The sequence below is a fragment of the Macaca nemestrina genome, chromosome 4 (genome assembly GCF_043159975.1).
Source record: "Macaca nemestrina isolate mMacNem1 chromosome 4, mMacNem.hap1, whole genome shotgun sequence".
NCBI lineage: Eukaryota > Metazoa > Chordata > Mammalia > Primates > Cercopithecidae > Macaca > Macaca nemestrina.
This window is the reverse complement of record NC_092128.1, coordinates 138,163,194-138,190,644: the sequence shown is the minus strand read 5'-3', so window position 1 is coordinate 138,190,644 and position 27,451 is coordinate 138,163,194.

Genomic DNA, 27,451 nt, shown 5'->3' with positions numbered 1-27,451 from the left:
CGTGGATCTCTTTGCTAGCCTTATTTCTGTGGAATCTGAGAACAGATATTTCGGATCCCTTTGAAGACTATAGGGCCAAAGGAAATATCCTGCGATAACAAAGAGAAAGAAGCTTTCTGAGAAACTTCTTTGTGTTCTGTGAAATCATCTCACAGAGTTACAGCTTTCCCCTCAAGAACCCTTTAACTGAGACAGTTCTTCTGTAATTGGCAAAGAGATATTTGGAAGCCCATAGAGGGCTATGGTGAAAAAGGAAATATCCTCAGATGAAATCTGGAAAGAAGCTTTCTGAGAAACTGCTTAGTGTTCTGTGAATTCATCTCACAGAGTTACATATGTATTTCGTGGATCTCTTTGCTAGCCTTATTTCTGTGGAATCTGAGAAAAGATATTTCGGATCCCTATGAAGACTATAGGGCCAAAGGAAATATCCTCCGATAACAAAGAGAAAGAAGCTTTCTGTGAAACTTCTTTGTGTTCTGTGAAATCATCTCACAGAGTTACAGCTTTCCCCTCAAGAAGGCTTTCGCTAAGACAGTTCTTGTGGAATTGGCAAAGTGATATTTGGAAGCCCATAGAGAGCTATGGTGAAAAAGGAAATATCCTCAGATGAAATCTGGAAAGAAGCTTTCTGAGAAACTGCTTAGTGTTCTGTGAATTCATCTCACAGAGTTACATCTGTATTTCGTGGATCTCTTTGCTAGCCTTATTTCTGTGGAAGCTGAAAACAGATATTTCGGATCCCTTTGAAGACTATAGGGCCAAAGGAAATATCCTGCGATAACAAAGAGAAAGAAGCTTTCGGAGAAACTTCTTTCTGTTCTCTGAAATCATGTCACAGAGTTACAGCTTTCCCCTCAAGAAGCCTTTCGCTAAGACAGTTCTTGTGGAATTGGCAAAGTGATATTTGTAAGCCCATAGAGGGCTATGGTGAAAAAGGAAATATCCTCAGATGATATCTGGAAAGAAGCTTTCTGAGAAACTGCTTAGTGTTCTGTTAATTCATCTCACAGAGTTACATCTGTATTTCGTGGATCTCTTTGCTAGCCTTATTTCTGTGTAATCTGAGAACAGATATTTCGGATCCCTTTGAAGACTATAGGGCCAAAGGAAATATCCTCCGATAACAAAGAGAAAGAAGCTTTCTGAGAAACTTCTTTGTGTTCTGTGAAATCATCTCACAGAGTTACCGCTTTCCCCTCAAGAAGCCTTTCGCTAGGACTGTTCTTGTGTAATTGGCAAAGAGATATTTGGAAGCCCATAGAGGGCTATGGTGAAAAAGGAAATATCCTCAGATGAAATCTGGAAAGAAGCTTTCTGAGAAACTGCTTAGTGTTCTGTGAATTCATCTCACAGAGTAACATCTGTATTTCGTGGATCTCTTTGCTAGTCTTATTTCTGTGGAATTTGAGAACAGATATTTCGGATCCCTTTGAAGACTATAGGGCCAAAGGAAATATCCTGCGATAACAAAGAGAAAGAAGCTTTCTGAGAAACTTCTTTGTGTTCTGTGAAATCATCTCACAGAATTACAGCTTTCCCCTCAAGAAGCCTTTCGCTAAGACAGTTCTTGTGGAATTGGCAAAGTGATATTTGGAAGCCCATAGAGGGCTATGGTGAAAAAGGAAATATCCTCAGATGAAATCTGGAAAGAAGCTTTCTGAGAAACTGCTTAGTATTCTGTGAATTCATCTCACAGAGTTACATCTGTATTTCGTGGATCTCTTTGCTAGCCTTATTTCTGTGGAATCTGAGAACAGATATTTCGGATCCCTTTGAAGACTACAGGGACAAAGGAAATATCCTCCGATAACAAAGAGAAAGAAGCTTTCTGAGAAACTTCTTTGTGTTCTGTGAAATCATCTCACAGAGTTACAGCTCTCCCCTCAGGAACCCTTTAACTGAGACAGTTCTTGTGTAATTGGCAAAGAGATATTTGGAAGCCCTTAGAGGGCTATGGTGAAAAAGGAAATATCCTCAGATGAAATCTGGAAAGAAGCTTTCTGAGAAACTGCTTAGTGTTCTGTGAATTCATCTCACAGAGTTACATATGTATTTCGTGGATCTCTTTGCTAGCCTTATTTCTGTGGAATCTGAGAAAAGATATTTCGGATCCCTATGAAGACTATAGGGCCAAAGGAAATATCCTCCGATATCAAAGAGAAAGAAGCTCTCTGAGAAACTTCTTTGTGTTCTGTGAAATCATCTCACAGAGTTACAGCTTTCCCCTCAAGAAGCCTTTCGCTAAGACAGTTCTTGTGGAATTGGCAAAGTGATATTTGGAAGCCCATAGAGGGCTATGGTGAAAAAGGAAATATCCTCAGATGAAATCTGGAAAGAAGCTTTCTGAGAAACTGCTTAGTGTTCTGTGAATTCATCTCACAGAGTTACATCTGTATTTCGTGGATCTCTTTGCTAGCCTTATTTCTGTGGAAGGTGAAAACAGATATTTCGGATCCCTTTGAAGACTATAGGGCCAAAGGAAATATCCTGCGATAACAAAGAGAAAGAAGCTTTCGGAGAAACTTCTTTCTGTTCTCTGAAATCATGTCACAGAGTTACAGCTTTCCCCTCAAGAAGCCTTTCGCTAAGACAGTTCTTGTGGAATTGGCAAAGTGATATTTGGAAGCCCATAGAGGGCTATGGTGAAAAAGGAAATATCCTCAGATGATATTTGGAAAGAAGCTTTCTGAGAAACTGCTTAGTGTTCTGTTAATTCATCTCACAGAGTTTCATCTGTATTTCGTGGATCTCTTTGCTAGCCTCATTTCTGTGGAATCTGAGAAAAGATATTTCGGATCCCTTTGAAGACTATAGGGCCAAAGGAAATATCCTGCGATAACAAAGAGAAAGAAGCTTTCTGAGAAACTTCTTTGTGTTCTGTGAAATCATCTCACAGAGTTACAGCTTTCGCCTCAAGAAGCCTTTCGCTAAGACAGTTCTTGTGGAATTGGCAAAGTGATATTTGGAAGCCCATAGAGGGCTATGGTGAAAAAGGAAATATCCTCAGATGAAATCTGGAAAGAAGCTTTCTGAGAAACTGCTTAGTGTTCTGTGAATTCATCTCACAGAGTTACATCTGTATTTCGTGGATCTCTTTCCTAGCCTTATTTCTGTGGAATCTGAGAACAGATATTTCGGATCCCTTTGAAGACTATAGGGCCAAAGGAAATATCCTGCGATAACAAAGAGAAAGAAGCTTTCTGAGAAACTTCTTTGTGTTCTGTGAAATCATCTCACAGAATTACAGCTTTCCCCTCAAGAAGCCTTTCGCTAAGACAGTTCTTGTGGAATTGGCAAAGTGATATTTGGAAGCCCATAGAGGGCTATGGTGAAAAAGGAAATATCCTCAGATGAAATCTGGAAAGAAGCTTTCTGAGAAACTGCTTAGTGTTCTGTGAATTCATCTCACAGAGTTACATCTGTATTTCGTGGATATCTTTGGTAGCCTTATTACTGTGGAATCTGAGAACAGATATTTCGGATCCCTTTGAAGACTATAGGGCCAAAGGAAATATCCTGCGATAACAAAGAGAAAGAAGCTTTCTGAGAAACTTCTTTCTGTTCTGTGAAATCATCTCACAGAGTTACAGCTTTCCCCTCAAGAAGCCTTTCGCTAAGACAGTTCTTGTGGAATTGGCAAAGTGATATTTGGAAGCCCATAGAGGGCTATGGTGAAAAAGGAAATATCCTCAGATGAAATCTGGAAAGAAGCTTTCTGAGAAACTGCTTAGTGTTCTGTGAATTCATCTCACAGAGTTACATCTGTATTTCGTGGATCTCTTTGCTAGCCTTATTTCTGTGGAATCTGAGAACAGATATTTCGGATCCCTTTGAAGACTATAGGGCCAAAGGAAATATCCTGCGATAACAAAGAGAAAGAAGCTTTCTGAGAAACTTCTTTGTGTTCTGTGAAATCATCTCACAGAGTTACAGCTTTCCCCTCAAGAACCCTTTAACTGAGACAGTTCTTGTGTAATTGGCAAAGAGATATTTGGAAGCCCATAGAGGGCTATGGTGAAAAAGGAAATATCCTCAGATGAAATCTGGAAAGAAGCTTTCTGAGAAACTGCTTAGTGTTCTGTGAATTCATCTCACAGAGTTACATCTGTATTTCGTGGATCTCTTTGCTAGCCTTATTTCTGTGGAATCTGAGAAAAGATATTTCAGATCCCTATGAAGACTATAGGGCCAAAGGAAATATCCTCCGATAACAAAGAGAAAGAAGCTTTCTGAGAAACTTCTTTCTGGTCTGTGAAATCATCTCACAGAATTACAGCTTTCCCCTCAAGAAGCCTTTCGCTAAGACAGTTCTTGTGGAATTGGCAAAGTGATATTTGGAAGCCCATAGAGGGCTATGGTGAAAAAGGAAATATCCTCAGATGAAATATGGAAAGAAGCTTTCTGAGAAACTGCTTAGTATTCTGTGAATTCATCTCACAGAGTTTCATCTGTATTTCGTGGATCTCTTTGCTAGCCTTATTTCTGTGGAATCTGAGAACAGATATTTCGGATCCCTTTGAAGACTATAGGGCCAAAGGAAATATCCTCCGATAACAAAGAGAAAGAAGCTTTCTGAGAAACTTCTTTGTGTTCTGTGAAATCATCTCACAGAGTTACAGCTTTCCCCTCAAGAACCCTTTAACTGAGACAGTTCTTGTGTAATTGGCAAAGAGATATTTGGAAGCCCATTGAGGGCTATGGTGAAAAAGGAAATATCCTCAGATGAAATCTGGAAAGAAGCTTTCTGAGAAACTGCTTAGTGTTCTGTGAATTCATCTCACAGAGTTACATATGTATTTCGTGGATCTCTTTGCTAGCCTTATTTCTGTGGAATCTGAGAAAAGATATTTCGGATCCCTATGAAGACTATAGGGCCAAAGGAAATATCCTCCGATAACAAAGAGAAAGAAGCTTTCTGAGAAACTTCTTTGTGTTCTGTGAAATCATCTCACAGAGTTACAGCTTTCGCCTCAAGAAGCCTTTCGCTAAGACAGTTCTTGTGGAATTGGCAAAGTGATATTTGGAAGCCCATAGAGGGCTATGGTGAAAAAGGAAATATCCTCAGATGAAATCTGGAAAGAAGCTTTCTGAGAAACTGCTTAGTGTTCTGTGAATTCATCTCACAGAGTTACATCTGTATTTCGTGGATCTCTTTGCTAGCCTTATTTCTGTGGAATCTGAGAAAAGATATTTCGGATCCCTATGAAGACTATAGGGCCAAAGGAAATATCCTCTGATAACAAAGAGAAAGAAGCTTTCTCAGAAACTTCTTTGTGTTCTGTGAAATCATCTCACAGAGTTACAGCTTTCGCCTCAAGAAGCCTTTCGCTAAGACAGTTCTTGTGGAATTGGCAAAGTGATATTTGGAAGCCCATAGAGGGCTATGGTGAAAAAGGAAATATCCTCAGATGAAATCTGGAAAGAAGCTTTCTGAGAAACTGCTTAGTGTTCTGTGAATTCATCTCACAGAGTTACATCTGTATTTCGTGGATCTCTTTGCTAGCCTTATTTCTGTGGAATCTGAGAACAGATATTTCGGATCCCTTTGAAGACTATAGGGCCAAAGGAAATATCCTCCGATAACAAAGAGAAAGAAGCTTTCTGAGAAACTTCTTTGTGTTCTGTGAAATCATCTCACAGAGTTACAGCTTTCCCCTCAAGAACCCTTTAACTGAGACAGTTCTTGTGTAATTGGAAAAGAGATATTTGGAAGCCCATAGAGGGCTATGGTGAAAAAGGAAATATCCTCAGATGAAATCTGGAAAGAAGCTTTCTGAGAAACTGCTTAGTGTTCTGTGAATTCATCTCACAGAGTTACATCTGTATTTCGTGGATCTCTTTGCTAGCCTTATTTATGTGGAATCTGAGAAAAGATATTTCAGATCCCTATGAAGACTATAGGGCCAAAGGAAATATCCTCCGATAACAAAGAGAAAGAAGCTTTCTGAGAAACTTCTTTCTGGTCTGTGAAATCATCTCACAGAATTACAGCTTTCCCCTCAAGAAGCCTTTCGCTAAGACAGTTCTTGTGGAATTGGCAAAGTGATATTTGGAAGCCCATAGAGGGCTATGGTGAAAAAGGAAATATCCTCAGATGAAATATGGAAAGAAGCTTTCTGAGAAACTGCTTAGTATTCTGTGAATTCATCTCACAGAGTTACATCTGTATTTCGTGGATCTCTTTGCTAGCCTTATTTCTGTGGAATCTGAGAACAGATATTTCGGATCCCTTTGAAGACTATAGGGCCAAAGGAAATATCCTCCGATAACAAAGAGAAAGAAGCTTTCTGAGAAACTTCTTTGTGTTCTGTGAAATCATCTCACAGAGTTACAGCTTTCCCCTCAAGAACCCTTTAACTGAGACAGTTCTTGTGTAATTGGCAAAGAGATATTTGGAAGCCCATTGAGGGCTATGGTGAAAAAGGAAATATCCTCAGATGAAATCTGGAAAGAAGCTTTCTGAGAAACTGCTTAGTGTTCTGTGAATTCATCTCACAGAGTTACATATGTATTTCGTGGATCTCTTTGCTAGCCTTATTTCTGTGGAATCTGAGAAAAGATATTTCGGATCCCTATGAAGACTATAGGGCCAAAGGAAATATCCTCCGATATCAAAGAGAAAGAAGCTCTCTGAGAAACTTCTTTGTGTTCTGTGAAATCATCTCACAGAGTTACAGCTTTCCCCTCAAGAAGCCTTTCGCTAAGACAGTTCTTGTGGAATTGGCAAAGTGATATTTGGAAGCCCATAGAGGGCTATGGTGAAAAAGGAAATATCCTCAGATGAAATCTGGAAAGAAGCTTTCTGAGAAACTGCTTAGTGTTCTGTGAATTCATCTCACAGAGTTACATCTGTATTTCGTGGATCTCTTTGCTAGCCTTATTTCTGTGGAAGGTGAAAACAGATATTTCGGATCCCTTTGAAGACTATAGGGCCAAAGGAAATATCCTGCGATAACAAAGAGAAAGAAGCTTTCGGAGAAACTTCTTTCTGTTCTCTGAAATCATGTCACAGAGTTACAGCTTTCCCCTCAAGAAGCCTTTCGCTAAGACAGTTCTTGTGGAATTGGCAAAGTGATATTTGGAAGCCCATAGAGGGCTATGGTGAAAAAGGAAATATCCTCAGATGATATTTGGAAAGAAGCTTTCTGAGAAACTGCTTAGTGTTCTGTTAATTCATCTCACAGAGTTTCATCTGTATTTCGTGGATCTCTTTGCTAGCCTTATTTCTGTGGAATCTGAGAAAAGATATTTCGGATCCCTTTGAAGACTATAGGGCCAAAGGAAATATCCTGCGATAACAAAGAGAAAGAAGCTTTCTGAGAAACTTCTTTGTGTTCTGTGAAATCATCTCACAGAGTTACAGCTTTCGCCTCAAGAAGCCTTTCGCTAAGACAGTTCTTGTGGAATTGGCAAAGTGATATTTGGAAGCCCATAGAGGGCTATGGTGAAAAAGGAAATATCCTCAGATGAAATCTGGAAAGAAGCTCTCTGAGAAACTGCTTAGTGTTCTGTGAATTCATCTCACAGAGTTACATCTGTATTTCGTGGATCTCTTTCCTAGCCTTATTTCTGTGGAATCTGAGAACAGATATTTCGGATCCCTTTGAAGACTATAGGGCCAAAGGAAATATCCTGCGATAACAAAGAGAAAGAAGCTTTCTGAGAAACTTCTTTGTGTTCTGTGAAATCATCTCACAGAATTACAGCTTTCCCCTCAAGAAGCCTTTCGCTAAGACAGTTCTTGTGGAATTGGCAAAGTGATATTTGGAAGCCCATAGAGGGCTATGGTGAAAAAGGAAATATCCTCAGATGAAATCTGGAAAGAAGCTTTCTGAGAAACTGCTTAGTGTTCTGTGAATTCATCTCACAGAGTTACATCTGTATTTCGTGGATATCTTTGGTAGCCTTATTACTGTGGAATCTGAGAACAGATATTTCGGATCCCTTTGAAGACTATAGGGCCAAAGGAAATATCCTGCGATAACAAAGAGAAAGAAGCTTTCTGAGAAACTTCTTTCTGTTCTGTGAAATCATCTCACAGAGTTACAGCTTTCCCCTCAAGAAGCCTTTCGCTAAGACAGTTCTTGTGGAATTGGCAAAGTGATATTTGGAAGCCCATAGAGGGCTATGGTGAAAAAGGAAATATCCTCAGATGAAATCTGGAAAGAAGCTTTCTGAGAAACTGCTTAGTGTTCTGTGAATTCATCTCACAGAGTTACATCTGTATTTCGTGGATCTCTTTGCTAGCCTTATTTCTGTGGAATCTGAGAACAGATATTTCGGATCCCTTTGAAGACTATAGGGCCAAAGGAAATATCCTGCGATAACAAAGAGAAAGAAGCTTTCTGAGAAACTTCTTTGTGTTCTGTGAAATCATCTCACAGAGTTACAGCTTTCCCCTCAAGAACCCTTTAACTGAGACAGTTCTTGTGTAATTGGCAAAGAGATATTTCGAAGCCCATAGAGGGCTATGGTGAAAAAGGAAATATCCTCAGATGAAATCTGGAAAGAAGCTTTCTGAGAAACTGCTTAGTGTTCTGTGAATTCATCTCACAGAGTTACATCTGTATTTCGTGGATCTCTTTGCTAGCCTTATTTCTGTGGAATCTGAGAAAAGATATTTCAGATCCCTATGAAGACTATAGGGCCAAAGGAAATATCCTCCGATAACAAAGAGAAAGAAGCTTTCTGAGAAACTTCTTTCTGGTCTGTGAAATCATCTCACAGAATTACAGCTTTCCCCTCAAGAAGCCTTTCGCTAAGACAGTTCTTGTGGAATTGGCAAAGTGATATTTGGAAGCCCATAGAGGGCTATGGTGAAAAAGGAAATATCCTCAGATGAAATATGGAAAGAAGCTTTCTGAGAAACTTCTTAGTATTCTGTGAATTCATCTCACAGAGTTACATCTGTATTTCGTGGATCTCTTTGCTAGCCTTATTTCTGTGGAATCTGAGAACAGATATTTCGGATCCCTTTGAAGACTATAGGGCCAAAGGAAATATCCTCCGATAACAAAGAGAAAGAAGCTTTCTGAGAAACTTCTTTGTGTTCTGTGAAATCATCTCACAGAGTTACAGCTTTCCCCTCAAGAACCCTTTAACTGAGACAGTTCTTGTGTAATTGGCAAAGAGATATTTGGAAGCCCATAGAGGGCTATGGTGACAAAGGAAATATCCTCAGATGAAATCTGGAAAGAAGCTTTCTGAGAAACTGCTTAGTGTTCTGTGAATTCATCTCACAGAGTTACATCTGTATTTCGTGGATCTCTTTGCTAGCCTTATTTCTGTGGAAGCTGAAAACAGATATTTCGGATCCCTTTGAAGACTATAGGGCCAAAGGAAATATCCTGCGATAACAAAGAGAAAGAAGCTTTCTGAGAAACTTCTTTCTGTTCTGTGAAATCATCTCACAGAGATACAGCTTTCCCCTCAAGAAGCCTTTCGCTAAGAGAGTTCTTGTGGAATTGAAAGTGATATTTGGAAGCCCATAGAGGGCTATGGTGAAAAAGGAAATATCCTCAGATGAAATCTGGAAAGAAGCTTTCTGAGAAACTGCTTAGTGTTCTGTGAATTCATCTCACAGAGTTACATCTGTATTTCGTGGATCTCTTTGCTAGCCTTATTTCTGTGGAATCTGAGAACAGATATTTCGGATCCCTTTGAAGACTATAGGGCCAAAGGAAATATCCTGCGATAACAAAGAGAAAGAAGCTTTCTGAGAAACTTCTTTGTGTTCTGTGAAATCATCTCACAGAGTTACAGCTTTCCCCTCAAGAACCCTTTAACTGAGACAGTTCTTCTGTAATTGGCAAAGAGATATTTGGAAGCCCATAGAGGGCTATGGTGAAAAAGGAAATATCCTCAGATGAAATCTGGAAAGAAGCTTTCTGAGAAACTGCTTAGTGTTCTGTGAATTCATCTCACAGAGTTACATATGTATTTCGTGGATCTCTTTGCTAGCCTTATTTCTGTGGAATCTGAGAAAAGATATTTCGGATCCCTATGAAGACTATAGGGCCAAAGGAAATATCCTCCGATAACAAAGAGAAAGAAGCTTTCTGTGAAACTTCTTTGTGTTCTGTGAAATCATCTCACAGAGTTACAGCTTTCCCCTCAAGAAGGCTTTCGCTAAGACAGTTCTTGTGGAATTGGCAAAGTGATATTTGGAAGCCCATAGAGGGCTATGGTGAAAAAGGAAATATCCTCAGATGAAATCTGGAAAGAAGCTTTCTGAGAAACTGCTTAGTGTTCTGTGAATTCATCTCACAGAGTTACATCTGTATTTCGTGGATCTCTTTGCTAGCCTTATTTCTGTGGAAGCTGAAAACAGATATTTCGGATCCCTTTGAAGACTATAGGGCCAAAGGAAATATCCTGCGATAACAAAGAGAAAGAAGCTTTCGGAGAAACTTCTTTCTGTTCTCTGAAATCATGTCACAGAGTTACAGCTTTCCCCTCAAGAAGCCTTTCGCTAAGACAGTTCTTGTGGAATTGGCAAAGTGATATTTGTAAGCCCATAGAGGGCTATGGTGAAAAAGGAAATATCCTCAGATGATATCTGGAAAGAAGCTTTCTGAGAAACTGCTTAGTGTTCTGTTAATTCATCTCACAGAGTTACATCTGTATTTCGTGGATCTCTTTGCTAGCCTTATTTCTGTGTAATCTGAGAACAGATATTTCGGATCCCTTTGAAGACTATAGGGCCAAAGGAAATATCCTCCGATAACAAAGAGAAAGAAGCTTTCTGAGAAACTTCTTTGTGTTCTGTGAAATCATCTCACAGAGTTACCGCTTTCCCCTCAAGAAGCCTTTCGCTAGGACTGTTCTTGTGTAATTGGCAAAGAGATATTTGGAAGCCCATAGAGGGCTATGGTGAAAAAGGAAATATCCTCAGATGAAATCTGGAAAGAAGCTTTCTGAGAAACTGCTTAGTGTTCTGTGAATTCATCTCACAGAGTAACATCTGTATTTCGTGGATCTCTTTGCTAGTCTTATTTCTGTGGAATTTGAGAACAGATATTTCGGATCCCTTTGAAGACTATAGGGCCAAAGGAAATATCCTGCGATAACAAAGAGAAAGAAGCTTTCTGAGAAACTTCTTTGTGTTCTGTGAAATCATCTCACAGAATTACAGCTTTCCCCTCAAGAAGCCTTTCGCTAAGACAGTTCTTGTGGAATTGGCAAAGTGATATTTGGAAGCCCATAGAGGGCTATGGTGAAAAAGGAAATATCCTCAGATGAAATCTGGAAAGAAGCTTTCTGAGAAACTGCTTAGTATTCTGTGAATTCATCTCACAGAGTTACATCTGTATTTCGTGGATCTCTTTGCTAGCCTTATTTCTGTGGAATCTGAGAACAGATATTTCGGATCCCTTTGAAGACTACAGGGACAAAGGAAATATCCTCCGATAACAAAGAGAAAGAAGCTTTCTGAGAAACTTCTTTGTGTTCTGTGAAATCATCTCACAGAGTTACAGCTCTCCCCTCAGGAACCCTTTAACTGAGACAGTTCTTGTGTAATTGGCAAAGAGATATTTGGAAGCCCTTAGAGGGCTATGGTGAAAAAGGAAATATCCTCAGATGAAATCTGGAAAGAAGCTTTCTGAGAAACTGCTTAGTGTTCTGTGAATTCATCTCACAGAGTTACATATGTATTTCGTGGATCTCTTTGCTAGCCTTATTTCTGTGGAATCTGAGAAAAGATATTTCGGATCCCTATGAAGACTATAGGGCCAAAGGAAATATCCTCCGATATCAAAGAGAAAGAAGCTCTCTGAGAAACTTCTTTGTGTTCTGTGAAATCATCTCACAGAGTTACAGCTTTCCCCTCAAGAAGCCTTTCGCTAAGACAGTTCTTGTGGAATTGGCAAAGTGATATTTGGAAGCCCATAGAGGGCTATGGTGAAAAAGGAAATATCCTCAGATGAAATCTGGAAAGAAGCTTTCTGAGAAACTGCTTAGTGTTCTGTGAATTCATCTCACAGAGTTACATCTGTATTTCGTGGATCTCTTTGCTAGCCTTATTTCTGTGGAAGGTGAAAACAGATATTTCGGATCCCTTTGAAGACTATAGGGCCAAAGGAAATATCCTGCGATAACAAAGAGAAAGAAGCTTTCGGAGAAACTTCTTTCTGTTCTCTGAAATCATGTCACAGAGTTACAGCTTTCCCCTCAAGAAGCCTTTCGCTAAGACAGTTCTTGTGGAATTGGCAAAGTGATATTTGGAAGCCCATAGAGGGCTATGGTGAAAAAGGAAATATCCTCAGATGATATTTGGAAAGAAGCTTTCTGAGAAACTGCTTAGTGTTCTGTTAATTCATCTCACAGAGTTTCATCTGTATTTCGTGGATCTCTTTGCTAGCCTTATTTCTGTGGAATCTGAGAAAAGATATTTCGGATCCCTTTGAAGACTATAGGGCCAAAGGAAATATCCTGCGATAACAAAGAGAAAGAAGCTTTCTGAGAAACTTCTTTGTGTTCTGTGAAATCATCTCACAGAGTTACAGCTTTCGCCTCAAGAAGCCTTTCGCTAAGACAGTTCTTGTGGAATTGGCAAAGTGATATTTGGAAGCCCATAGAGGGCTATGGTGAAAAAGGAAATATCCTCAGATGAAATCTGGAAAGAAGCTTTCTGAGAAACTGCTTAGTGTTCTGTGAATTCATCTCACAGAGTTACATCTGTATTTCGTGGATCTCTTTCCTAGCCTTATTTCTGTGGAATCTGAGAACAGATATTTCGGATCCCTTTGAAGACTATAGGGCCAAAGGAAATATCCTGCGATAACAAAGAGAAAGAAGCTTTCTGAGAAACTTCTTTGTGTTCTGTGAAATCATCTCACAGAATTACAGCTTTCCCCTCAAGAAGCCTTTCGCTAAGACAGTTCTTGTGGAATTGGCAAAGTGATATTTGGAAGCCCATAGAGGGCTATGGTGAAAAAGGAAATATCCTCAGATGAAATCTGGAAAGAAGCTTTCTGAGAAACTGCTTAGTGTTCTGTGAATTCATCTCACAGAGTTACATCTGTATTTCGTGGATATCTTTGGTAGCCTTATTACTGTGGAATCTGAGAACAGATATTTCGGATCCCTTTGAAGACTATAGGGCCAAAGGAAATATCCTGCGATAACAAAGAGAAAGAAGCTTTCTGAGAAACTTCTTTCTGTTCTGTGAAATCATCTCACAGAGTTACAGCTTTCCCCTCAAGAAGCCTTTCGCTAAGACAGTTCTTGTGGAATTGGCAAAGTGATATTTGGAAGCCCATAGAGGGCTATGGTGAAAAAGGAAATATCCTCAGATGAAATCTGGAAAGAAGCTTTCTGAGAAACTGCTTAGTGTTCTGTGAATTCATCTCACAGAGTTACATCTGTATTTCGTGGATCTCTTTGCTAGCCTTATTTCTGTGGAATCTGAGAACAGATATTTCGGATCCCTTTGAAGACTATAGGGCCAAAGGAAATATCCTGCGATAACAAAGAGAAAGAAGCTTTCTGAGAAACTTCTTTGTGTTCTGTGAAATCATCTCACAGAGTTACAGCTTTCCCCTCAAGAACCCTTTAACTGAGACAGTTCTTGTGTAATTGGCAAAGAGATATTTGGAAGCCCATAGAGGGCTATGGTGAAAAAGGAAATATCCTCAGATGAAATCTGGAAAGAAGCTTTCTGAGAAACTGCTTAGTGTTCTGTGAATTCATCTCACAGAGTTACATCTGTATTTCGTGGATCTCTTTGCTAGCCTTATTTCTGTGGAATCTGATAAAAGATATTTCAGATCCCTATGAAGACTATAGGGCCAAAGGAAATATCCTCCGATAACAAAGAGAAAGAAGCTTTCTGAGAAACTTCTTTCTGGTCTGTGAAATCATCTCACAGAATTACAGCTTTCCCCTCAAGAAGCCTTTCGCTAAGACAGTTCTTGTGGAATTGGCAAAGTGATATTTGGAAGCCCATAGAGGGCTATGGTGAAAAAGGAAATATCCTCAGATGAAATATGGAAAGAAGCTTTCTGAGAAACTGCTTAGTATTCTGTGAATTCATCTCACAGAGTTACATCTGTATTTCGTGGATCTCTTTGCTAGCCTTATTTCTGTGGAATCTGAGAACAGATATTTCGGATCCCTTTGAAGACTATAGGGCCAAAGGAAATATCCTCCGATAACAAAGAGAAAGAAGCTTTCTGAGAAACTTCTTTGTGTTCTGTGAAATCATCTCACAGAGTTACAGCTTTCCCCTCAAGAACCCTTTAACTGAGACAGTTCTTGTGTAATTGGCAAAGAGATATTTGGAAGCCCATTGAGGGCTATGGTGAAAAAGGAAATATCCTCAGATGAAATCTGGAAAGAAGCTTTCTGAGAAACTGCTTAGTGTTCTGTGAATTCATCTCACAGAGTTACATATGTATTTCGTGGATCTCTTTGCTAGCCTTATTTCTGTGGAATCTGAGAAAAGATATTTCGGATCCCTATGAAGACTATAGGGCCAAAGGAAATATCCTCCGATAACAAAGAGAAAGAAGCTTTCTGAGAAACTTCTTTGTGTTCTGTGAAATCATCTCACAGAGTTACAGCTTTCGCCTCAAGAAGCCTTTCGCTAAGACAGTTCTTGTGGAATTGGCAAAGTGATATTTGGAAGCCCATAGAGGGCTATGGTGAAAAAGGAAATATCCTCAGATGAAATCTGGAAAGAAGCTTTCTGAGAAACTGCTTAGTGTTCTGTGAATTCATCTCACAGAGTTACATCTGTATTTCGTGGATCTCTTTGCTAGCCTTATTTCTGTGGAATCTGAGAACAGATATTTCGGATCCCTTTGAAGACTATAGGGCCAAAGGAAATATCCTGCGATAACAAAGAGAAAGAAGCTTTCTGAGAAACTTCTTTGTGTTCTGTGAAATCATCTCACAGAATTACAGCTTTCCCCTCAAGAAGCCTTTCGCTAAGACAGTTCTTGTGGAATTGGCAAAGTGATATTTGGAAGCCCATAGAGGGCTATGGTGAAAAAGGAAATATCCTCAGATGAAATCTGGAAAGAAGCTTTCTGAGAAACTGCTTAGTGTTCTGTGAATTCATCTCACAGAGTTACATCTGTATTTCGTGGATCTCTTTGCTAGCCTTATTTCTGTGGAATCTGAGAAAAGATATTTCGGATCCCTATGAAGACTATAGGGCCAAAGGAAATATCCTCCGATAACAAAGAGAAAGAAGCTTTCTCAGAAACTTCTTTGTGTTCTGTGAAATCATCTCACAGAGTTACAGCTTTCGCCTCAAGAAGCCTTTCGCTAAGACAGTTCTTGTGGAATTGGCAAAGTGATATTTGGAAGCCCATAGAGGGCTATGGTGAAAAAGGAAATATCCTCAGATGAAATCTGGAAAGAAGCTTTCTGAGAAACTGCTTAGTGTTCTGTGAATTCATCTCACAGAGTTACATCTGTATTTCGTGGATCTCTTTGCTAGCCTTATTTCTGTGGAATCTGAGAACAGATATTTCGGATCCCTTTGAAGACTATAGGGCCAAAGGAAATATCCTCCGATAACAAAGAGAAAGAAGCTTTCTGAGAAACTTCTTTGTGTTCTGTGAAATCATCTCACAGAGTTACAGCTTTCCCCTCAAGAACCCTTTAACTGAGACAGTTCTTGTGTAATTGGAAAAGAGATATTTGGAAGCCCATAGAGGGCTATGGTGAAAAAGGAAATATCCTCAGATGAAATCTGGAAAGAAGCTTTCTGAGAAACTGCTTAGTGTTCTGTGAATTCATCTCACAGAGTTACATCTGTATTTCGTGGATCTCTTTGCTAGCCTTATTTCTGTGGAATCTGAGAAAAGATATTTCAGATCCCTATGAAGACTATAGGGCCAAAGGAAATATCCTCCGATAACAAAGAGAAAGAAGCTTTCTGAGAAACTTCTTTCTGGTCTGTGAAATCATCTCACAGAATTACAGCTTTCCCCTCAAGAAGCCTTTCGCTAAGACAGTTCTTGTGGAATTGGCAAAGTGATATTTGGAAGCCCATAGAGGGCTATGGTGAAAAAGGAAATATCCTCAGATGAAATATGGAAAGAAGCTTTCTGAGAAACTGCTTAGTATTCTGTGAATTCATCTCACAGAGTTACATCTGTATTTCGTGGATCTCTTTGCTAGCCTTATTTCTGTGGAATCTGAGAACAGATATTTCGGATCCCTTTGAAGACTATAGGGCCAAAGGAAATATCCTCCGATAACAAAGAGAAAGAAGCTTTCTGAGAAACTTCTTTGTGTTCTGTGAAATCATCTCACAGAGTTACAGCTTTCCCCTCAAGAACCCTTTAACTGAGACAGTTCTTGTGTAATTGGCAAAGAGATATTTGGAAGCCCATTGAGGGCTATGGTGAAAAAGGAAATATCCTCAGATGAAATCTGGAAAGAAGCTTTCTGAGAAACTGCTTAGTGTTCTGTGAATTCATCTCACAGAGTTACATATGTATTTCGTGGATCTCTTTGCTAGCCTTATTTCTGTGGAATCTGAGAAAAGATATTTCGGATCCCTATGAAGACTATAGGGCCAAAGGAAATATCCTCCGATATCAAAGAGAAAGAAGCTCTCTGAGAAACTTCTTTGTGTTCTGTGAAATCATCTCACAGAGTTACAGCTTTCCCCTCAAGAAGCCTTTCGCTAAGACAGTTCTTGTGGAATTGGCAAAGTGATATTTGGAAGCCCATAGAGGGCTATGGTGAAAAAGGAAATATCCTCAGATGAAATCTGGAAAGAAGCTTTCTGAGAAACTGCTTAGTGTTCTGTGAATTCATCTCACAGAGTTACATCTGTATTTCGTGGATCTCTTTGCTAGCCTTATTTCTGTGGAAGGTGAAAACAGATATTTCGGATCCCTTTGAAGACTATAGGGCCAAAGGAAATATCCTGCGATAACAAAGAGAAAGAAGCTTTCGGAGAAACTTCTTTCTGTTCTCTGAAATCATGTCACAGAGTTACAGCTTTCCCCTCAAGAAGCCTTTCGCTAAGACAGTTCTTGTGGAATTGGCAAAGTGATATTTGGAAGCCCATAGAGGGCTATGGTGAAAAAGGAAATATCCTCAGATGATATTTGGAAAGAAGCTTTCTGAGAAACTGCTTAGTGTTCTGTTAATTCATCTCACAGAGTTTCATCTGTATTTCGTGGATCTCTTTGCTAGCCTTATTTCTGTGGAATCTGAGAAAAGATATTTCGGATCCCTTTGAAGACTATAGGGCCAAAGGAAATATCCTGCGATAACAAAGAGAAAGAAGCTTTCTGAGAAACTTCTTTGTGTTCTGTGAAATCATCTCACAGAGTTACAGCTTTCGCCTCAAGAAGCCTTTCGCTAAGACAGTTCTTGTGGAATTGGCAAAGTGATATTTGGAAGCCCATAGAGGGCTATGGTGAAAAAGGAAATATCCTCAGATGAAATCTGGAAAGAAGCTCTCTGAGAAACTGCTTAGTGTTCTGTGAATTCATCTCACAGAGTTACATCTGTATTTCGTGGATCTCTTTCCTAGCCTTATTTCTGTGGAATCTGAGAACAGATATTTCGGATCCCTTTGAAGACTATAGGGCCAAAGGAAATATCCTGCGATAACAAAGAGAAAGAAGCTTTCTGAGAAACTTCTTTGTGTTCTGTGAAATCATCTCACAGAATTACAGCTTTCCCCTCAAGAAGCCTTTCGCTAAGACAGTTCTTGTGGAATTGGCAAAGTGATATTTGGAAGCCCATAGAGGGCTATGGTGAAAAAGGAAATATCCTCAGATGAAATCTGGAAAGAAGCTTTCTGAGAAACTGCTTAGTGTTCTGTGAATTCATCTCACAGAGTTACATCTGTATTTCGTGGATATCTTTGGTAGCCTTATTACTGTGGAATCTGAGAACAGATATTTCGGATCCCTTTGAAGACTATAGGGCCAAAGGAAATATCCTGCGATAACAAAGAGAAAGAAGCTTTCTGAGAAACTTCTTTCTGTTCTGTGAAATCATCTCACAGAGTTACAGCTTTCCCCTCAAGAAGCCTTTCGCTAAGACAGTTCTTGTGGAATTGGCAAAGTGATATTTGGAAGCCCATAGAGGGCTATGGTGAAAAAGGAAATATCCTCAGATGAAATCTGGAAAGAAGCTTTCTGAGAAACTGCTTAGTGTTCTGTGAATTCATCTCACAGAGTTACATCTGTATTTCGTGGATCTCTTTGCTAGCCTTATTTCTGTGGAATCTGAGAACAGATATTTCGGATCCCTTTGAAGACTATAGGGCCAAAGGAAATATCCTGCGATAACAAAGAGAAAGAAGCTTTCTGAGAAACTTCTTTGTGTTCTGTGAAATCATCTCACAGAGTTACAGCTTTCCCCTCAAGAACCCTTTAACTGAGACAGTTCTTGTGTAATTGGCAAAGAGATATTTCGAAGCCCATAGAGGGCTATGGTGAAAAAGGAAATATCCTCAGATGAAATCTGGAAAGAAGCTTTCTGAGAAACTGCTTAGTGTTCTGTGAATTCATCTCACAGAGTTACATCTGTATTTCGTGGATCTCTTTGCTAGCCTTATTTCTGTGGAATCTGAGAAAAGATATTTCAGATCCCTATGAAGACTATAGGGCCAAAGGAAATATCCTCCGATAACAAAGAGAAAGAAGCTTTCTGAGAAACTTCTTTCTGGTCTGTGAAATCATCTCACAGAATTACAGCTTTCCCCTCAAGAAGCCTTTCGCTAAGACAGTTCTTGTGGAATTGGCAAAGTGATATTTGGAAGCCCATAGAGGGCTATGGTGAAAAAGGAAATATCCTCAGATGAAATATGGAAAGAAGCTTTCTGAGAAACTGCTTAGTATTCTGTGAATTCATCTCACAGAGTTACATCTGTATTTCGTGGATCTCTTTGCTAGCCTTATTTCTGTGGAATCTGAGAACAGATATTTCGGATCCCTTTGAAGACTATAGGGCCAAAGGAAATATCCTCCGATAACAAAGAGAAAGAAGCTTTCTGAGAAACTTCTTTGTGTTCTGTGAAATCATCTCACAGAGTTACAGCTTTCCCCTCAAGAACCCTTTAACTGAGACAGTTCTTGTGTAATTGGCAAAGAGATATTTGGAAGCCCATTGAGGGCTATGGTGAAAAAGGAAATATCCTCAGATGAAATCTGGAAAGAAGCTTTCTGAGAAACTGCTTAGTGTTCTGTGAATTCATCTCACAGAGTTACATATGTATTTCGTGGATCTCTTTGCTAGCCTTATTTCTGTGGAATCTGAGAAAAGATATTTCGGATCCCTATGAAGACTATAGGGCCAAAGGAAATATCCTCCGATAACAAAGAGAAAGAAGCTTTCTGAGAAACTTCTTTGTGTTCTGTGAAATCATCTCACAGAGTTACAGCTTTCGCCTCAAGAAGCCTTTCGCTAAGACAGTTCTTGTGGAATTGGCAAAGTGATATTTGGAAGCCCATAGAGGGCTATGGTGAAAAAGGAAATATCCTCAGATGAAATCTGGAAAGAAGCTTTCTGAGAAACTGCTTAGTGTTCTGTGAATTCATCTCACAGAGTTACATCTGTATTTCGTGGATCTCTTTGCTAGCCTTATTTCTGTGGAATCTGAGAAAAGATATTTCGGATCCCTATGAAGACTATAGGGCCAAAGGAAATATCCTCCGATAACAAAGAGAAAGAAGCTTTCTCAGAAACTTCTTTGTGTTCTGTGAAATCATCTCACAGAGTTACAGCTTTCGCCTCAAGAAGCCTTTCGCTAAGACAGTTCTTGTGGAATTGGCAAAGTGATATTTGGAAGCCCATAGAGGGCTATGGTGAAAAAGGAAATATCCTCAGATGAAATCTGGAAAGAAGCTTTCTGAGAAACTGCTTAGTGTTCTGTGAATTCATCTCACAGAGTTACATCTGTATTTCGTGGATCTCTTTGCTAGCCTTATTTCTGTGGAATCTGAGAACAGATATTTCGGATCCCTTTGAAGACTATAGGGCCAAAGGAAATATCCTCCGATAACAAAGAGAAAGAAGCTTTCTGAGAAACTTCTTTGTGTTCTGTGAAATCATCTCACAGAGTTACAGCTTTCCCCTCAAGAACCCTTTAACTGAGACAGTTCTTGTGTAATTGGAAAAGAGATATTTGGAAGCCCATAGAGGGCTATGGTGAAAAAGGAAATATCCTCAGATGAAATCTGGAAAGAAGCTTTCTGAGAAACTGCTTAGTGTTCTGTGAATTCATCTCACAGAGTTACATCTGTATTTCGTGGATCTCTTTGCTAGCCTTATTTCTGTGGAATCTGAGAAAAGATATTTCAGATCCCTATGAAGACTATAGGGCCAAAGGAAATATCCTCCGATAACAAAGAGAAAGAAGCTTTCTGAGAAACTTCTTTCTGGTCTGTGAAATCATCTCACAGAATTACAGCTTTCCCCTCAAGAAGCCTTTCGCTAAGACAGTTCTTGTGGAATTGGCAAAGTGATATTTGGAAGCCCATAGAGGGCTATGGTGAAAAAGGAAATATCCTCAGATGAAATATGGAAAGAAGCTTTCTGAGAAACTGCTTAGTATTCTGTGAATTCATCTCACAGAGTTACATCTGTATTTCGTGGATCTCTTTGCTAGCCTTATTTCTGTGGAATCTGAGAACAGATATTTCGGATCCCTTTGAAGACTATAGGGCCAAAGGAAATATCCTCCGATAACAAAGAGAAAGAAGCTTTCTGAGAAACTTCTTTGTGTTCTGTGAAATCATCTCACAGAGTTACAGCTTTCCCCTCAAGAACCCTTTAACTGAGACAGTTCTTGTGTAATTTGCAAAGAGATATTTGGAAGCCCATTGAGGGCTATGGTGAAAAAGGAAATATCCTCAGATGAAATCTGGAAAGAAGCTTTCTGAGAAACTGCTTAGTGTTCTGTGAATTCATCTCACAGAGTTACATATGTATTTCGTGGATCTCTTTGCTAGCCTTATTTCTGTGGAATCTGAGAAAAGATATTTCGGATCCCTATGAAGACTATAGGGCCAAAGGAAATATCCTCCGATAACAAAGAGAAAGAAGCTTTCTGAGAAACTTCTTTGTGTTCTGTGAAATCATCTCACAGAGTTACAGCTTTCGCCTCAAGAAGCCTTTCGCTAAGACAGTTCTTGTGGAATTGGCAAAGTGATATTTGGAAGCCCATAGAGGGCTATGGTGAAAAAGGAAATATCCTCAGATGAAATCTGGAAAGAAGCTTTCTGAGAAACTGCTTAGTGTTCTGTGAATTCATCTCACAGAGTTACATCTGTATTTCGTGGATCTCTTTGCTAGCCTTATTTCTGTGGAATCTGAGAACAGATATTTCGGATCCCTTTGAAGACTATAGGGCCAAAGGAAATATCCTGCGATAACAAAGAGAAAGAAGCTTTCTGAGAAACTTCTTTGTGTTCTGTGAAATCATCTCACAGAATTACAGCTTTCCCCTCAAGAAGCCTTTCGCTAAGACAGTTCTTGTGGAATTGGCAAAGTGATATTTGGAAGCCCATAGAGGGCTATGGTGAAAAAGGAAATATCCTCAGATGAAATCTGGAAAGAAGCTTTCTGAGAAACTGCTTAGTGTTCTGTGAATTCATCTCACAGAGTTACATATGTATTTCGTGGATCTCTTTGCTAGCCTTATTTCTGTGGAATCTGAGAAAAGATATTTCGGATCCCTATGAAGACTATAGGGCCAAAGGAAATATCCTCCGATAACAAAGAGAAAGAAGCTTTCTCAGAAACTTCTTTGTGTTCTGTGAAATCATCTCACAGAGTTACAGCTTTCGCCTCAAGAAGCCTTTCGCTAAGACAGTTCTTGTGGAATTGGCAAGGTGATATTTGGAAGCCCATAGAGGGCTATGGTGAAAAAGGAAATATCCTCAGATGAAATCTGGAAAGAAGCTTTCTGAGAAACTGCTTAGTGTTCTGTGAATTCATCTCACAGAGTTACATCTGTATTTCGTGGATCTCTTTGCTAGCCTTATTTCTGTGGAATCTGAGAACAGATATTTCGGATCCCTTTGAAGACTATAGGGCCAAAGGAAATATCCTGCGATAACAAAGAGAAAGAAGCTTTCTGAGAAACTTCTTTGTGTTCTGTGAAATCATCTCACAGAATTACAGCTTTCCCCTCAAGAAGCCTTTCGCTAAGACAGTTCTTGTGGAATTGGCAAAGTGATATTTGGAAGCCCATAGAGGGCTATGGTGAAAAAGGAAATATCCTCAGATGAAATCTGGAAAGAAGCTTTCTGAGAAACTGCTTAGTGTTCTGTGAATTCATCTCACAGAGTTACATCTGTATTTCGTGGATATCTTTGCTAGCCTTATTTCTGTGGAATCTGAGAACAGATATTTCGGATCCCTTTGAAGACTATAGGGCCAAAGGAAATATCCTGCGATAACAAAGAGAAAGAAGCTTTCTGAGAAACTTCTTTCTGTTCTGTGAAATCATCTCACAGAGTTACAGCTTTCCCCTCAAGAAGCCTTTCGCTAAGACAGTTCTTGTGGAATTGGCAAAGTGATATTTGGAAGCCCATAGAGGGCTATGGTGAAAAAGGAAATATCCTCAGATGAAATCTGGAAAGAAGCTTTCTGAGAAACTGCTTAGTGTTCTGTGAATTCATCTCACAGAGTTACATCTGTATTTCGTGGATCTCTTTGCTAGCCTTATTTCTGTGGAATCTGAGAACAGATATTTCGGATCCCTTTGAAGACTATAGGGCCAAAGGAAATATCCTGCGATAACAAAGAGAAAGAAGCTTTCTGAGAAACTTCTTTGTGTTCTGTGAAATCATCTCACAGAGTTACAGCTTTCCCCTCAAGAACCCTTTAACTGAGACAGTTCTTGTGTAATTGGCAAAGAGATATTTGGAAGCCCATAGAGGGCTATGGTGAAAAAGGAAATATCCTCAGATGAAATCTGGAAAGAAGCTTTCTGAGAAACTGCTTAGTGTTCTGTGAATTCATCTCACAGAGTTACATCTGTATTTCGTGGATCTCTTTGCTAGCCTTATTTCTGTGGAATCTGAGAAAAGATATTTCGGATCCCTATGAAGACTATAGGGCCAAAGGAAATATCCTCCGATAACAAAGAGAAAGAAGCTTTCTGAGAAACTTCTTTGTGTTCTGTGAAATCATCTCACAGAGTTACAGCTTTCGCCTCAAGAAGCCTTTCGCTAAGACAGTTCTTGTGGAATTGGCAAAGTGATATTTGGAAGCCCATAGAGGGCTATGGTGAAAAAGGAAATATCCTCAGATGAAATCTGGAAAGAAGCTTTCTGAGAAACTGCTTAGTGTTCTGTGAATTCATCTCACAGAGTTACATCTGTATTTCGTGGATCTCTTTGCTAGCCTTATTTCTGTGGAATCTGAGAACAGATATTTCGGATCCCTTTGAAGACTATAGGGCCAAAGGAAATATCCTGCGATAACAAAGAGAAAGAAGCTTTCTGAGAAACTTCTTTCTGTTCTGTGAAATCATCTCACAGAATTACAGCTTTCCCCTCAAGAAGCCTTTCGCTAAGACGGTTCTTGTGGAATTGGCAAAGTGATATTTGGAAGCCCATAGAGGGCTATGGTGAAAAAGGAAATATCCTCAGATGAAATCTGGAAAGAAGCTTTCTGAGAAACTGCTTAGTGTTCTGTGAATTCATCTCACAGAGTTACATCTGTATTTCGTGGATATCTTTGCTAGCCTTATTTCTGTGGAATCTGAGAACAGATATTTCGGATCCCTTTGAAGACTATAGGGCCAAAGGAAATATCCTGCGATAACAAAGAGAAAGAAGCTTTCTGCGAAACTTCTTTCTGTTCTGTGAAATCATCTCACAGAGTTACAGCTTTCCCCTCAAGAAGCCTTTCGCTAAGACAGTTCTTGTGGAATTGGCAAAGTGATATTTGGAAGCCCATAGAGGGCTATGGTGAAAAAGGAAATATCCTCAGATGAAATCTGGAAAGAAGCTTTCTGAGAAACTGCTTAGTGTTCTGTGAATTCATCTCACAGAGTTACATCTGTATTTCGTGGATCTCTTTGCTAGCCTTATTTCTGTGGAATCTGAGAACAGATATTTCGGATCCCTTTGAAGACTATAGGGCCAAAGGAAATATCCTCCGATAACAAAGAGAAAGAAGCTTTCTGAGAAACTTCTTTGTGTTCTGTGAAATCATCTCACAGAGTTACAGCTTTCCCCTCAAGAACCCTTTAACTGAGACAGTTCTTGTGTAATTGGCAAAGAGATATTTGGAAGCCCATAGAGGGCTATGGTGAAAAAGGAAATATCCTCAGATGAAATCTGGAAAGAAGCTTTCTGAGAAACTGCTTAGTGTTCTGTGAATTCATCTCACAGAGTTACATCTGTATTTCGTGGATCTCTTTGCTAGCCTTATTTCTGTGGAATCTGAGAAAAGATATTTCGGATCCCTATGAAGACTATAGGGCCAAAGGAAATATCCTCCGATAACAAAGAGAAAGAAGCTTTCTGAGAAACTTCTTTCTGTTCTGTGAAATCATCTCACAGAGTTACAGCTTTCCCCTCAAGAACCCTTTAACTGAGACAGTTCTTGTGTAATTGGCAAAGAGATATTTGGAAGCCCATAGAGGGCTATGGTGAAAAAGGAAATATCCTCAGATGAAATCTGGAAAGAAGCTTTCTGAGAAACTGCTTAGTGTTCTGTGAATTCATCTCACAGAGTTACATATGTATTTCGTGGATATCTTTGCTAGCCTTATTTCTGTGGAATCTGAGAACAGATATTTCGGATCCCTTTGAAGACTATAGGGCCAAAGGAAATATCCTGCGATAACAAAGAGAAAGAAGCTTTCTGAGAAACTTCTTTGTGTTCTGTGAAATCATCTCACAGAATTACAGCTTTCCCCTCAAGAAGCCTTTCGCTAAGACAGTTCTTGTGGAATTGGCAAAGTGATATTTGGAAGCCCATAGAGGGCTATGGTGAAAAAGGAAATATCCTCAGATGAAATCTGGAAAGAAGCTTTCTGAGAAACTGCTTAGTGTTCTGTGAATTCATCTCACAGAGTTACATCTGTATTTCGTGGATCTCTTTGCTAGCCTTATTTCTGTGGAATCTGAGAACAGATATTTCGGATCCCTTTGAAGACTATAGGGCCAAAGGAAATATCCTCCGATAACAAAGAGAAAGAAGGTTTCTGAGAAACTTCTTTGTGTTCTGTGAAATCATCTCACAGAGTTACAGCTTTCCCCTCAAGAACCCTTTAACTGAGACAGTTCTTGTGTAATTGGCAAAGAGATATTTGGAAGCCCATAGAGGGCTATGGTGAAAAAGGAAATATCCTCAGATGAAATATGGAAAGAAGCTTTCTGAGAAACTGCTTAGTGTTCTGTGAATTCATCTCACAGAGTTACATATATATTTCGTGGATCTCTTTGCTAGCCTTATTTCTGTGGAATCTGAGAAAAGATATTTCGGATCCCTATGAAGACTATAGGGCCAAAGGAAATATCCTCCGATAACAAAGAGAAAGAAGCTTTCTGAGAAACTTCTTTGTGTTCTGTGAAATCATCTCACAGAGTTACAGCTTTCCCCTCAAGAAGCCTTTCGCTAAGACAGTTCTTGTGGAATTGGCAAGGTGATATTTGGAAGCCCATAGAGGGCTATGGTGAAAAAGGAAATATCCTCAGATGAAATCTGGAAAGAAGCTTTCTGAGAAACTGCTTAGTGTTCTGTGAATTCATCTCACAGAGTTACATCTGTATTTCGTGGATCTCTTTGCTAGCCTTATTTCTGTGGAATCTGAGAACAGATATTTCGGATCCCTTTGAAGACTATAGGGCCAAAGGAAATATCCTGCGATAACAAAGAGAAAGAAGCTTTCTGAGAAACTTCTTTGTGTTCTGTGAAATCATCTCACAGAATTACAGCTTTCCCCTCAAGAAGCCTTTCGCTAAGACAGTTCTTGTGGAATTGGCAAAGTGATATTTGGAAGCCCATAGAGGGCTATGGTGAAAAAGGAAATATCCTCAGATGAAATCTGGAAAGAAGCTTTCTGAGAAACTGCTTAGTGTTCTGTGAATTCATCTCACAGAGTTACATCTGTATTTCGTGGATATCTTTGCTAGCCTTATTTCTGTGGAATCTGAGAACAGATATTTCGGATCCCTTTGAAGACTATAGGGCCAAAGGAAATATCCTGCGATAACAAAGAGAAAGAAGCTTTCTGAGAAACTTCTTTCTGTTCTGTGAAATCATCTCACAGAGTTACAGCTTTCCCCTCAAGAAGCCTTTCGCTAAGACAGTTCTTGTGGAATTGGCAAAGTGATATTTGGAAGCCCATAGAGGGCTATGGTGAAAAAGGAAATATCCTCAGATGAAATCTGGAAAGAAGCTTTCTGAGAAACTGCTTAGTGTTCTGTGAATTCATCTCACAGAGTTACATCTGTATTTCGTGGATCTCTTTGCTAGCCTTATTTCTGTGGAATCTGAGAACAGATATTTCGGATCCCTTTGAAGACTATAGGGCCAAAGGAAATATCCTGCGATAACAAAGAGAAAGAAGCTTTCTGAGAAACTTCTTTGTGTTCTGTGAAATCATCTCACAGAGTTACAGCTTTCCCCTCAAGAACCCTTTAACTGAGACAGTTCTTGTGTAATTGGCAAAGAGATATTTGGAAGCCCATAGAGGGCTATGGTGAAAAAGGAAATATCCTCAGATGAAATCTGGAAAGAAGCTTTCTGAGAAACTGCTTAGTGTTCTGTGAATTCATCTCACAGAGTTACATCTGTATTTCGTGGATCTCTTTGCTAGCCTTATTTCTGTGGAATCTGAGAAAAGATATTTCGGATCCCTATGAAGACTATAGGGCCAAAGGAAATATCCTCCGATAACAAAGAGAAAGAAGCTTTCTGAGAAACTTCTTTGTGTTCTGTGAAATCATCTCACAGAGTTACAGCTTTCGCCTCAAGAAGCCTTTCGCTAAGACAGTTCTTGTGGAATTGGCAAAGTGATATTTGGAAGCCCATAGAGGGCTATGGTGAAAAAGGAAATATCCTCAGATGAAATCTGGAAAGAAGCTTTCTGAGAAACTGCTTAGTGTTCTGTGAATTCATCTCACAGAGTTACATCTGTATTTCGTGGATCTCTTTGCTAGCCTTATTTCTGTGGAATCTGAGAACAGATATTTCGGATCCCTTTGAAGACTATAGGGCCAAAGGAAATATCCTGCGATAACAAAGAGAAAGAAGCTTTCTGAGAAACTTCTTTCTGTTCTGTGAAATCATCTCACAGAATTACAGCTTTCCCCTCAAGAAGCCTTTCGCTAAGACGGTTCTTGTGGAATTGGCAAAGTGATATTTGGAAGCCCATAGAGGGCTATGGTGAAAAAGGAAATATCCTCAGATGAAATCTGGAAAGAAGCTTTCTGAGAAACTGCTTAGTGTTCTGTGAATTCATCTCACAGAGTTACATCTGTATTTCGTGGATATCTTT